Source organism: Capra hircus, chromosome 7 (genome assembly GCF_001704415.2).
Source record: "Capra hircus breed San Clemente chromosome 7, ASM170441v1, whole genome shotgun sequence".
NCBI lineage: Eukaryota > Metazoa > Chordata > Mammalia > Artiodactyla > Bovidae > Capra > Capra hircus.
The window spans coordinates 28,578,795-28,592,349 of record NC_030814.1 but is presented as its reverse complement, the minus strand read 5'-3'; the positions used below and the strand labels follow the sequence as shown (position 1 = coordinate 28,592,349).

The 13,555-nt window shown below is 40.6% G+C and overlaps 1 protein-coding gene and 1 pseudogene across 4 annotated transcripts in view; one reads left to right on the top strand and one right to left on the bottom strand.

Annotated features, from left to right (window-relative positions):
- ATG10 (autophagy related 10) overlaps positions 1 to 13,555 on the top strand; it is a 277,175-nt gene that overhangs the window by 63,604 nt on the left and 200,016 nt on the right. The window lies entirely within an intron of this gene.
- LOC108636339 lies at positions 1,604 to 2,709 on the bottom strand (annotated as a pseudogene). The gene has a single exon (XR_001918278.1). The product of XR_001918278.1 is annotated as a high mobility group protein B2 pseudogene (transcript).

The following is a 13,555-nucleotide window of genomic DNA, read 5'->3' as shown; positions in this document are numbered from 1 at the left end:
TAGAAGAGCAACTTTGGGAACATTTCATCTAGAGCAAACAAAATATGGTAAAATCTCTATAAAGTTAAGCTGAAAGTAGAAACAAAGAGAGAAAAATTTATTTTTCCTACAGCAGGCCTCCCACATCCTCCCCTCCAGTCAGTTACAGTGTTAGTTTTGTTGGCCATTCCTCAGGCACAAATAGGCAGGAATGCTCTTGGAAACAAAACCAGATTGTTTAATAAAAAATAGGAGGATACATATGGAGGTCCCACATCCATGAACTGAAAATTGAAAACTTTCAACGGGGGCAAGTTGAAAAGAACCTGAAAAACATTTATTAAAAGTTGAAAGAGAGAAAAGAGAATGAAATCCCACAAAATGATTAATAGTGAAACTTAACATTGTTAACATTTTTCTCTGTTGAAACTGTTATTAAAGAAAATGGGACTAATGTGACCTAAACTTACTTTTGATGCTTTGGCTCCAAAAAGAGAAGGGATTTAGCATTATTTACACTATAACCATTTTTAAAAACTTTGTATGAAATAAGCAGGCTGTGTGCATCAACAATAAGCATGTGTACTCATCTACATCTCCCTCTCCTCAATAAGGTCATCAAATTGGTCCAGTAACTTGCTTTTCTGACCTGACAAATGGTGGATTTTCTTCTGCTCTTTATACCCTGCGATCACTGCCCTTGCTGGGGTTTAACCTGCCTTGGGGGTAGGGGAGACCAATGTGTTCTGCTGCTGCTGCTGCTAAGTCGCTTCAGTCATGTCCGACTCTGTGCGATCCCATAGACGGCAGCCCACCAGGCTCCCCCGTCCCTGGGATTCTCCAGGCAAGAACACTGGAGTGGGTTGCCATTTCGTTTCCCAACGCATGAAAGTGAAAAGTGAAAGTGAAGTCGCTCAGTCGTGTCTGACTCTTAGCGACCCCATGGACTACAGCCTACCAGGCTCCTCTGTCCATGGGATTGTCCAGGCAAGAGTACTGGAGTGGGGTGCCATTGCCTTTGAGCAATGTGTTCTCCTGCTCATCTAAGAAGTTGACAGGGATTAGAGGTAAAAAGGAGAGTGACTTGGCAGGTCTAAGAGTCCTGCCAGGGAAAGGGAGTAGGACTGATGTGAGAAAACTAACTTCTTACAGAAACAAGCACACTGCTGGGGTTCCCAGCAAGTTTTAATTGATGGAATTTAAAAGTGAAGGCGCTAAGTGATGTAAAACAGTGTCTACTGAAGAAGCAAAGTGAAGGTATACTATAATTAGGTAGTGACCTACGAAAAGCACTGGCCTTGTTTTTGTTTAGCAACTAGATGATAAGTTTAGAAAGGAGAGAAAATAAAAGTTAATATTGTATGCAAGAACATTTTATGGTTCTTAGAGTATTATTGACTGCAGAGAGTGGAAGGAAAGCACAGTATTACTTTTTTTTTTCATGAAGTGAATTTTTATATTTAATTTAATAACTTTTACAAGGAAAAAATATATGATCATTATAAAAATTCTAATAATATATAGATATATAAAATACAGTTGAAACTATTTCTTTCCACCTCCTCTGACTCAATTCTTTTTTTTTTTTAGGAATAATATATATAATTTTATTACAAAATTAAAAAAAACAAAACAAAACGCAACATTCTCATTCTAGAAAACCCAAAAGTTGCTATTGATGCTTTCTATGAGTTTGCTGTGCTACCATACACAAATCAAGAAATTAAAGAAACCATTAAATATTTAGAAACATTTAACATCAGAAGCTTGAAACTCTAACTGTATGTAGTAGCCCCTCAAAAGCCACAGCTTGCATTTATAAAAAAGTATTTTCTCTACAAAGAATCTTATCAGCTATACAAAAATCTGTACAGTTTTTATACTGAAGCTAATACTGAGCTGCACTTGAATTCACATTCTTAGCAAAACAATTGCCTGAGCACACACGCACACTCCACACACATCATTACAAGATAGCCATTTATTCCTCGTCTTCCTCCTCCTCCTCCTCCTCATCTTCATCTTCTTCCTCCTCATCTTCTGGTTCATTTTTCTTCTTGGAGCCTGTCGGCCTGCCAGGGCCCTTTTTTCCCGCTTCACTCTTGCCCTTGGCACCGTATGCAGCAATATCCTTTTCGTATTTCTCCTTTAGCTTAGCTGCTTTCTGTTCATATGGCTGTTTATCTTTGGCTGACTGCTCAGACCACATTTCACCCAGTTTTTTTGCAGTATCCCCAATGGATAAGCCAAGGTGTTCACTTTTGATCTTTGGGCGATGTTCGGAGCAAAACAGGAAGAAGGCAGATGGAGGCCTTTTCGGAGCGTTGGGATCTTTTTTCTTTCCCTTCTTGTCACCTTTAGGAGGAACATAATTTTTCATCTCCCTGTTGTAGCGAGCTTTGTCACTTTTTGCCATGTCTTCGAACTTGGACTTTTCCTTGGCCGACATAGTCCTCCATCTCTCGGAACATTTCTTGGAAAACTCTGCGAAATTGACTGAGGAGTCGGGGTGCTTCTTCTTGTGCTCCTCGCGGCAGGTCTGCACGAAGAAGGCGTACGAAGACATCTTGCCCCGCGGCTTGTTGGGGTCGCCCTTCCCCATGCTGCTGCTGCTGCGGCGGAGGCTGCCTGTCCACCTGGTGAAAGATTTTCCTCAGAGTTCCGCGCAGCGGCCGCTTCTGACCGCTACGCTGCTGCCCTGGCTCCGGCGTGAACTGGTTCCTCTGACTCAATTCTGTAGTTTGTTTTCTATGTACATGTGGATGTATGCACACTTAAAACATTTACATAAATGGGGTCATTGTTTTATAAATTACTTTTTCCACCTAATATTACACAATGGACATCTTTCTTAGTGAGCATATATAGAGTTATCTCATTATTTCTGATAGCTACATAGTATTCCATCATATGGATGATTTAAGTTTGTTTAAAGGATCCCCTATTGGTAAAGAATAACCCCATGTTTATTCTCACAGTGATTCCTGCAACCTTTAACAATATACTTCTTCTTCCTAATATCTAATCTTTGGACAAAAACTATTGATTCCTGCTATGATAGATAAGGAATTTAGTGTACTTATACTATATCCCAGAGAAGGCACTGGCACCCCACTCCAGTACTCTTGCCTGGAAAATCCCATGGATAGAGAAGACTGGTAGGCTGCAGTTCCTGAGGCTGCTAAGAGTCAGACACGACTGAGTGACTTCACTTTCACTTTTCACTTTCATGCTTTGGAGAAGGAAATGGCAACCCACTCCAGTGTTCTTGCCTGGAGAATCCCAGGGACAGAGGAGCCTGGTGGGCTGCCGTCTATGGGGTCGCACAGAGTCGGACACAACTGAAGTGACTTAGCAGCAGCAGCAGCATACTGTATCCCACATTCCTTTCTGTTCCTCCTTATTTTTAAAATTAATTATATTATTATTTTTACATCATCAAGCTTTATAATAATTAGATTCTGTTAAGCAACTATAATTACTCCTCTGTGCTTTGTTTATAGGTTGATTAGAACTTTAAACCTAATTAGAGTCTGTAATGAGCATGCTAGTATAAACAAGAGTAACTGCTACTAAATATTCTGATAGAAGGCAGTAGTATAACCCTTGGCCACATGGCTGCTTTAGAGAGAATATTTCAAGTTAAGATCCCACAGATTATCTTTAAGTTTCATACCATGACCACACTAAGAAAGCTCTTTTAAACTGGGCAGAGCTAGAAAACTTCCAATCAAGGAACAGTGCTCACCATGTTTTGTGGTTTAATTCCCTGCTAGTGAACCAATGTGTTCAGTACGCATTCACACCTTAGGTTACACAGATAAAGGCAATAATCATTATGGGTCATGTTCTGCAAATGGTGAAGCAAGGGATATTGGCCTCTATTGGATGGGACAACACATCTAGAAGACGGAATGCCTTCCCAGAAGGAAGACGTTTCAGTCATGTCCGACTCTGTGTGACCCCATGGACCATAGCCTGCCAGGCTCCTATGTCCACGGGATTCTCCAGGCAAGAATACTAGAGTGGGTTGCTGTTGCTTTCTCCAGGGGATCTTCCCAGCCCAGGGATGGAACCTGCGTCTCTTATGTCTCCTGCATTGGCAGGCAGGTTCTTTATCTGAGGTGTATCTCCAACTCTTTCCCCAAAAGGTGTTGATGGATTGTTCAATAATGGCTGTGCCATGTTTAATAAACTAAAATACCACAAGTCCAGGGAAAAGATGTACAGAGGTCTTTTTCAAGGGTGAAATATGTTGTACACTTACTTTAGGATTTTTGTTTTCTTAAGTTTTTGGCTTTTTGAATTTTTGCAAGTCAAAGGCCATGAATTGCTTTGACTGGATCTAGTCACTCTTGATATTGACTCAGAGGTATCAGAGTCAGCCGTGGTCAACTTCGACACATGTATTGAGAAGGTGTAGCAGTATGGATTAGTGAGACTGGGCACAAGGAGACATTTTAACATATTCAAAATTGTGTTCTGGAGGATCTTGAAATCCTTATCAGTCACCTTTCTTTACCATCTAAGTTTTAGGCTTAAAAAAAATGAACAGATACTAGTTTATTGTCTGAACCACCCAGTGTAAGCTTTGCTTTTCAGCAGCAGTTTTCCTTCTTTTTTTTTTTTTGCCCTCAAGATTAATTAACTCTGGATAGCTGCTGGTTGTATTGGTTTGATCTCTTACAGAAGGAAGGAACAACCTCTTGAGATCTGTGGCCTAGGTTTGGCCTGTTCCTCAAGGTTACATTGGCCTTGCAGGTCCTGTTGTTTGTTCAGTGCTGGCAGTGACCTAGAAACTTCCTCTTAATTCCTCCCCAATGGCATTGCCAACCCTTCTGGTAGCTGGTCATTCTTGATAGTTAACTTGGACTTTATGTCCTATATACAATCCTTTATTCCAAAGCAGGGTGGAGGCCCTTAGATAACCACCTAATTTTTTAGACAGCAGTTTTCTAGAGTAGATTGTTTAAAGCTTATTAAAATTCAGCTTCAAAAACCCCATAGTTATTTGGGTAGCTAGATTCTGGCAAGCATATCATAGCTCTCTGGGTGGCATAGCTTATGACAGCTTGTAAGAAAGCAGACCCAAACATGTTCTGTTAGGAAATCCTTAGATCTCCATCCAGTAGGCATTTAGTACAACACTAGAAAACTTGCTCATCTCTCTAGAGTTCTTTAAGGCTTATAGAACATTTTTTCCCGAGAAATTCATGATTGGAATCCAATGCAGCAATGTGATGGCCTGGAGGTATACCATTCAAAAGACAATCAATAGAGTATTTGTTTAACATACAGTGTTTTTCATTTATAAGGACTAAAGGGTTTGTCACTAAAAATGTAAGTTTCCTTCCTAACCCTCCCACTCTTCTTACCCAGACCTCAGAGGTCACCACTCATACCAGTGTCTTGGGTGTCCTTTCAGATATTTTCAGTATACACAAGCACATGAATTTATATTGAAACAAATTGTAGCATAATACATATACTTGCTATTCTGCATATTTTTTAACTTAATGATCTATTTTGATTATTATCCCATATGAATACTTATTAAACATACTCACTTTTTTATTACTGCATAGCATTCTATTATTTGGGTATACCATAATTTTTTTTTTAATACTGTAATTTATTTAACCAATCCTCACCAATGAACTTTTAGGTTATTTCCAATATTGTGCTATTACAACAATATTTTAATACATATCACTAATAAATTTTACTTCCTACATATACAGCTATTTCTGTATGATAAATTGCTGGAAGTACCATTTCTGGATGGAAAGTAGGTGCATTTTAAGTTTGGATTTATATTGCCATCTTGCTCTACAGGGAGGTTACACTAATTTAAACTACCCTATCCTTGGCAATGTATGAGAGTGCCTGCCTGTTTTATCCACAGTGTATTTCATACTTTCTGATTTTTGCTGATCTGATAGGTAAAAGATGGTGTCACATAGTTTTAATTTGCATTTTTCTTATTGGTAACATTGAACATATTTTTATATGATTAATATCCATTCAGAAAACTAAGATCATGGCATCTGGTCCCATCACTTCATGGGAAATAGATGGGGAAACAGTGGAAACAGTGTTAGACTTTATTTTGGGGGGCTCCAAAATCACTGCAGATGGTGATTGCAGCCATGAAATTAAAAGGCGCTTACTCCTTGGAAGGAAAGTTGTGACCAACCTAAATAGCATATTGAAAAGCAGAGACATTACTTTGCCAACAAAGGTCTGTCTAGTCAAGGCTGCGATTTTTCCAGTAGTCATATATGGATGTGAGAGTTGGACTGTGAAGAAAGCTGAGCACGGAAGAATTGATGCTTTTGAAGTGTGGTGTTGGAGAAGACTCTTGAGAGTCCCTTGGACTGCTAGGAGATCCAACCAGTCCATTCTGAAGGAGATAAACCCTGGGATTTCTTTGGAAGGAATGATGCCAAAGCTGAAACTTCAGTACTTTGACCACCTCATGCGAAGAGTTGACTTACTGGAAAAGACTCTGATGCTGGGAGGGATTGGGGGCAGGAGGAGAAGGGGGCGACTGAGGATGAGATGGCTGGATGGCATCACTGACTTGATGGACATGAGTCTGAGTGAAATCCGGGAGTTGGTGATGGACAGGGAGGCCTGGTGTGCTGCAATTCATGGGGTCACAAAGAGTCGGACACGGCTGAGTGACTGAAGTGACTGATCCATGTATACTTCCTCTTTTATCTATTTATATTCTTTGCTCGTTTTTCTATTGGGCTATTGGGCTTTTTCTTAATGGTTTGTTAGAACTGTTATGTATTGAGGAAATTAAAGCTATTTACATGTCGACAGATTAGTCCTTTTCTATTTGAGCTACAAATCTTTTTTTCACATTTTGATATTTGCCTTTTGACTTTAAGAATTTTTCTATGCAATAGAATTTATTAATATTTTAATCAGTTCAGTCTCTCAGTCATGTCCGACTCTTTGCAACCCCATGAACCGCAACATGCCAGGTCTCCCTATCCATCACCAACTCCCGGAGTTTACCCAAACTCATGTCCATTGAGTCGGTGATGCCATCCAACCATCTCATCCTCTGTCGTCCCCTTCTCCTCCTGCCTTCAATCTTTCCCAACATCAGGGCCTTTTCCAATGAGTCAGCTCTTTGCATCAGTTCAGTTCAGTTCAGTCGCTCAGTCGTGTCCGACTCTTTGTGACCTGATGAATTGAAGCATGCCAGGCCTCACTGTCCATCACCAACTCCCGGAGTTCACTCAAACTCATGTCCATCAAGTCAGTGATGCCATGCAGCCATCTCATCATCTGTCATCCCTTTCTCCTCCTGCCCCCAATCCCTCCCAGCATCAGAGTCTTTTCCAATGAGTCAATTCTTCGCATGAGGTGGCCAAAGTACTGGAGTTTCAGCTTTAGCATAATTCCTTCCAAATAACACCCAGGGTTGATCTCCTTTAGAATGGACTGGTTGGATCTCCTTGCAGTCCAAGGGACTTTCAAGAGTCAGGTGGCCAAAATATTGGAGTTTCAGATTCAACATCAGTCCTTCCAATGAACACCCAGGACTGATCTCCTTTAGGATGGACTGGTTGGATCTCCTTGCCTCCCAAGGGACTCTCAAGAGTCTTCTCCAACACCACACTTCAAAAGCATCAATTCTTCTGTGCTGAGCTTTCTGTATAGTCCAACTCTCACATCCGTACATGACCACTGGAAAAACCATAGCCTTGACTAGATGGACCTTTGTTGGCAAAGTAATGTCTCTACTTTATAATATGCTGTCAAGGTTGGTCATAACTTTCCTTCCAAGGAGTAAGCATCTTTTAATTTCCTGGCTGCCATCACCATCTGCAGTGATTTTGGAGCCAAGAAAAATAAAGTCAGACACTGTTTCCACCGTTTCCCCATCTATTTCCCATGAAGTGATGGGATAGGATGCCATGATCTTAGTTTTCTGAATGCTGAGCTTTGAGCCAACTTTTTCACTCTCCTCTTTCACTTTCATCAAGAGCCTCTTTAGTTCTTCTTCGCTTTCTGCCATAAGCGTGGTGTCATCTGCATATCGGAGGTTATTGATATTTCTCCCAGCAATCTTGATTCCAGCTTGTGCTACTTTCAGCCCAGCGTTTCTCATGATGTACTCTGCATATAAGTTAAATGAGCAGGTGGACAATATACAGCCTTGACGTACTCCTTTTCCTATTTGGAACCAGTTTTTTGTTCCATGTCCAGTTCTAACTGTTGCTTCCTGACCTGCATACAGGTTTCTCAAGGGGCAGGTCAGGTGGTCTGGTATTCCCATCTCTATAAGGATTTTCCACAGTTTTTTGTGATCCACACAGTCAAAGGCTTTGGCATAGTCAATAAAGCAGAAATAGATGTTTTTTTGGAAGTCTATAGCTTTTTCGATGATCTGGTGAATGATGGCAATTTCATTTCTGGTTCCTCTGCCTTTTCTAAAACCAGCTTGAATGTCTAAAAGTTCATGGTTCACATACTGCTGAAACCTGGCTTGGAGAATTTTGAGCATTACTTTACTAGCATGTGAAATGAGTGCAATTGTGTGGTAGTTTGACCATTCTTTGGCATTGCCTTTCTTTGGGATTGGAATGAAAACTGACCTTTTCCAGTCCTGTGGCCACTGCTAAATTTTCCAAATTTGCTGGCATATTGAGTGCATATTTTATGTGATGTCAAAGTTTTTATTTGCTTTGTAAATATCTTTTAAGAATTTTTAGAGAATTCCTTGGTGATCCTGTAGTTAAGATTCTGCGTTTCCACTGCAGGGGGCACAGGTTGGATCCCTAGTCAGAGAAATAGAGTCCTGCAAGCTGTGTAGCCAAAAATAAGAAAATAAAATAATAAGAATAAATAGATGAATGAATAAGAGCTTTTATAGTCTTCCAGTGTTTACATTGAGCACATTTATGGTATTGTTTTTCTCATTTAAATCTTTAGTCCTTATTTTGATATTTCATGTAGATAACATGAAGAGTTTTGACTGTGATTGAGTGTTGTCTTTATTAGCGGTGTCTGGGTTACATAAAGCACCTGCATTTCTGGTAGTTTCTATCCTGTAGTGACAGTGTGGAGCAAGCTGCTATGTGGGGGTAGGCAGCAAGGAGTCCTAATAGCAGAAGTGTAGCTGGATATGGGATGGTTTTAAAGTTACCAGATTACCGGCTGTTACAGGTAACCTTGCTACAGTCAAGGCCGGGCGAGTTGCTGGCGAGGGGGGTTTGAGACAGTAGTGAAGACCACTTAAAAAGCAGTCTCAGCACATTTGAAATGACAAGATGAGCATCCAGAGCAGCAAGTTTAGCATATGGAGGGCTCTGAGTGAGTCCTGGAATTCCTGAAATTTGGGAGCTGTCTGTGGCCTTTTTTTCTTGAGGCAGCTGCAGAGACCATGGTTGGTTCTGTTTTCAGAGTTCAGAAAGGGACTCCAGTGAAGTTAGTGCAGTGGTTCTCTGCCCTGGCTTCTCACTGGAGTCTACTGGGAAGATTCTGACTTCACTGGTCTGAGGGGGCACCCTAGTAACAGCATTTTCAGAACTCCTCAGGTGAGTCATATGTGCAGCTAGCATTGAGAACCACTGTTTAATATAGTTTGCTATCTCTTTGAGGCAGGGATTGTGGTCTTCCTGCCTCAGGGCTTCTGATTGTACATCCGGATCACCTGGGATCCTGTTAAATATAGATTTCGATGCAGGAGGTCTGTCGTGGGCTTGGGATTCTGCATGTCTAACAAGCTCCCGGGTGATGCTGTGGCTGTGGTCCCAGACTGCATTTGAGTGGCATGAGCTATTCCATGTGCAGAATCTGGCTTCCCCCTGCCCATGAGCATCATTGAGGGGCTTTCTGCTCTCATCCCGCTCTCTGGAATAACTTGCTTAGTATAGTAGAAAGAACTCAGGCCACGAGACCTACTTTTCACTCCCAGCTCTGCCCCTAACTGGCTGTAGGACAAGTCTCTTCAAAGTACTTCAGTCCTTCACCTTCTTATTGCTAAAGCAGGAGGGTGGAACTGGGTGAGGTATAAGGTTGCTTTTGTTCCATCTCCTCCCATGAAGGTCCAGGGTGTTTTCATACTCTGTGGGGATAAGGTTTTTATGTGGAAGACAGTCCAGATTCTACAGTAAGGACCACCCTTCCTCTAGCGATAGGGCTTACCTAGGCCTGAGCTTAGGATCATTGGGGAAAGTGAGACTAATCAATGTTAAAAAGTTAAAGAGGCTAATGCTAAATTGTAAGCTATAGTAAGTACAGTAAGACTACAGGTAAGCTAGAGAGGAATGTCCATTGGAATCTTCAGGGGGAGGTTTGAGTTCAATTCTGTTTGCCTGGCTTGATGGACTGTAGTGCTAATTTAGAGGGCAGTTCTCATACTTTTACGTTTGTTGTTTCTAAAAAAAGCATCCTTCAATAGTGAGGAACAAAACATATTTTTATATCTTAAGTTAAAATGATGTGGGAGAAAGGCCTACTTCTGTGAAAGTAAATGTTTGAAATACTGTAAAACTCTTCTTTTTCCATATTTAATTTTTTAAGGCTAATCTTGACTATTAAGAGATTGATAGTGAAAAGAAAATCACCATGACCAAATATAGGCTGAGGTAAAAAATAAAAACTCTTTTGCACTTCTCTGTAGACATTAATAAATAGTATCAGAAATTACCTAAAATGGAAATTTAAATTGTTTAAATTATAAGTAACATTGAAAGTGACACATCTCTATCCTAACTCATTGAAACAGATACCAGGTAATTTATTTAGATTTTATAACATAGATGCACAGGAATTTCTGACTCACCTCTTTGATGTCAAAGGAGGTGTATTTTGCATTGTAATTAGAGTTCTACTAAGTTATAGCTTCCCTTAGGAAGAGGTTGTGTGACCAACACTCAGGTATTAAAAATACAAAATAGAACAGTTACCCTCATTTGATGGATTATATGCAGTACACACAATTTAGCTCTAACTTTTCTCTGAACATCCTAAGACTTTTTCCTTATATTGCCAGAAAATTGCAGACTGTGAGCACTTTTTCTCAGAAACACATACTATTCTGGTTTTATTGTATTTGGTAAATCTTATATATAATCAACTATTGATTATCATAATGAATGATAATACAAATACAGTAGAAAATCTTCTCGTTTTCAACTAATAAACACAATATATGTCATTTTATAAAAAGACTAGTTTGGTTGCAAGTGACAGAAAACCCAATTCATATTGGATAAAGCCAAGAAGGGACTTTTGGGGGCCATGTAATTGAAAATTTGAGGGCAGAGCTAGCTTCAGGTATAGTTGGTATAAATAGTGTAATCAGAATCTTATGCATGTTATGGTCTTGTTCCCTCTGCGTTGGCTTTATCCTCAGGCTCCATTTAATTACATAACGGCTGCCAATACTGCCAGAGTTTTGCCTTTCTGGGTCAAATATAGGAGAAAAGAGAATAGCTTTCACTGGAAATACAATAATTTCAGCTACAAAATTTAGAACCTTAGTGAAATAATAAAAGATAATAGTATTTGATACTTAATAGCTTATTTTACAGGTAGAAAGGATATTCAGGATGTTTAACCATCTATGATGGTGTCATCAGCCAGTCTGAATGAGTTGACTGCAGTCAACCAGAACTAGTATTGATCATGATCAACCAGGACTAGTATTGATCATGATCAAACAGCAGGTTCTCTGTGTGAATCTAGAGGGAGGACAGTCCAACTGACTGAGAGGTATGGATCACAGCCTTGTTGTGGCCGAGGGGCTTGTGTAACTAAATAAAGCTATGAGCCATGCTGTGCAGGGCCACCCAAGATGGACGGGTCATAGTGGAGAGTTCTGACAAAACGGTCCACTGGAGGAAGGAAAGACAAACTACTCCAGTATACTTGCCTTGAGAACCCCATGAATAGTATGAAAAGGCAAAAAGATATGACACTGGAAGATGAGCCCCCCTGGTCAGAAGGTGTCTATTATGCTACTGAGGAAGAGCAGAGAAATAGCTCCAGAAAGAAGGAAGAGGCTGGGCCAAAGTGGAAACAACACTCAGCTGTGGATGTGTCTGGTGATGAAAGCAAAGTCCTAAGATGTAAAGAACAATATTGCATAAGAACCTGGAATGTTAGGTCCCTGAATCAAGGTAAACTGGATGTGGTCAAGCAGGAGATGGCAAGAGTGAACACTGACATTTTAGGAATCAGTGAACTAAAATGGATGGGAATAGGCAAATTTAATTCAGGTGACCATTATATCTGCTACTGTGGGCAAGAATCCCTTAGAAGAAATTGAGTAGCCCTGATAGCCAACAAAGATCCATCTAGTCAAGGCTATGGTTTTTCCTGTGGTCATGTATGGATGTGAGAGTTGGACTATGAAGAAAGCTGAGTGCCGAAGAATTGATGCTTTTGAACTGTGGTGTTGGAGAAGACTCTTGAGAGTCCCTTGGACTGCAAGGAGATCCAACCAGTCCATTCTGAAGGAGATCAGTCCTGGATGTTCTTTGGAAGGACTGATGTTGAAGCTGAAAGTCCAATACTTTGGCCACCTCATGCAAAGAGTTGACTCATTGGAAAAGACTCTGATGCTGGGAGGGATTGAAGGCAGGAGGAGAAGGGGATGGCAGAGGATGAGATCGCTGGATGGCATCACTGACTTGATGGACATGAGTCTGAGTGAACTCCGGGAGTTGGTGATGGACAGTGTGGCCTGGCGTGCTGCAGTTCATGGGGTCGCAGAGTTGGACATGACTGAGCGACTGAATTGAACTGAACTGATAGCCAACAAAAGAGTCCAAATTGCAATACTTGGGTGCAACCTCAAAAACAAAAGAATGGTCTTGGTTCATTTGCGAAGCAAGCCATTCAACATCAGAGTGATCCAATCTATGCTCACACCACTAATGCTAAAGAAGCTGAAGCTGAGTGATTCTATGAAGACTTACAAGACCTTCTAGAGCTAATACCAAAAAAAAAAAAAAAAAAAAAAGTCCTTTTTGTCATAGAGGATTGATATGCAAAAGTAGGAAGTCAAGAGATACCTGGAGTAACAGGCAAGTTTGGTCTTGGAGTACAAACTGAAGCAGGACAAAGGCTAACAGAGTTTTGTCAAGAGAACACACTGGTCATAGCAAATACCCTCTTCCAACAACACAAGTGACTACTCTACACATGGACATCACCAGATGGTCAGTACCGAAGTCAGATTGATTGTATTCTTTGCAGCTGAAGATGGAAAAGCTCTATACAGTTACCCACCCCCACCCCCCCTGCCAAAAGACCTAGAGCTTACTGTGGCTCGGATCACAGAGATCCTTACCGCAAGCTTCAGGCTTAAATTGAAGAAAGTACGGACCACTACTAGACCATTCAGGTATGACCTAAATCAAATCCTTTATGATTATACAGTGGAGGTGAAGAACAGATTCAAGGGATTAGATCTGGTAGACAGAGTGTCTGAAAAACTATGGATGGAGGTTTGTAACACTGTATAGGAGGCAGTGACCAAAACCATCCCCCAAAAAAGAAATGCAAGAAAGCAAAGTGATTGTCTGAGGAAGCTTCAAATATA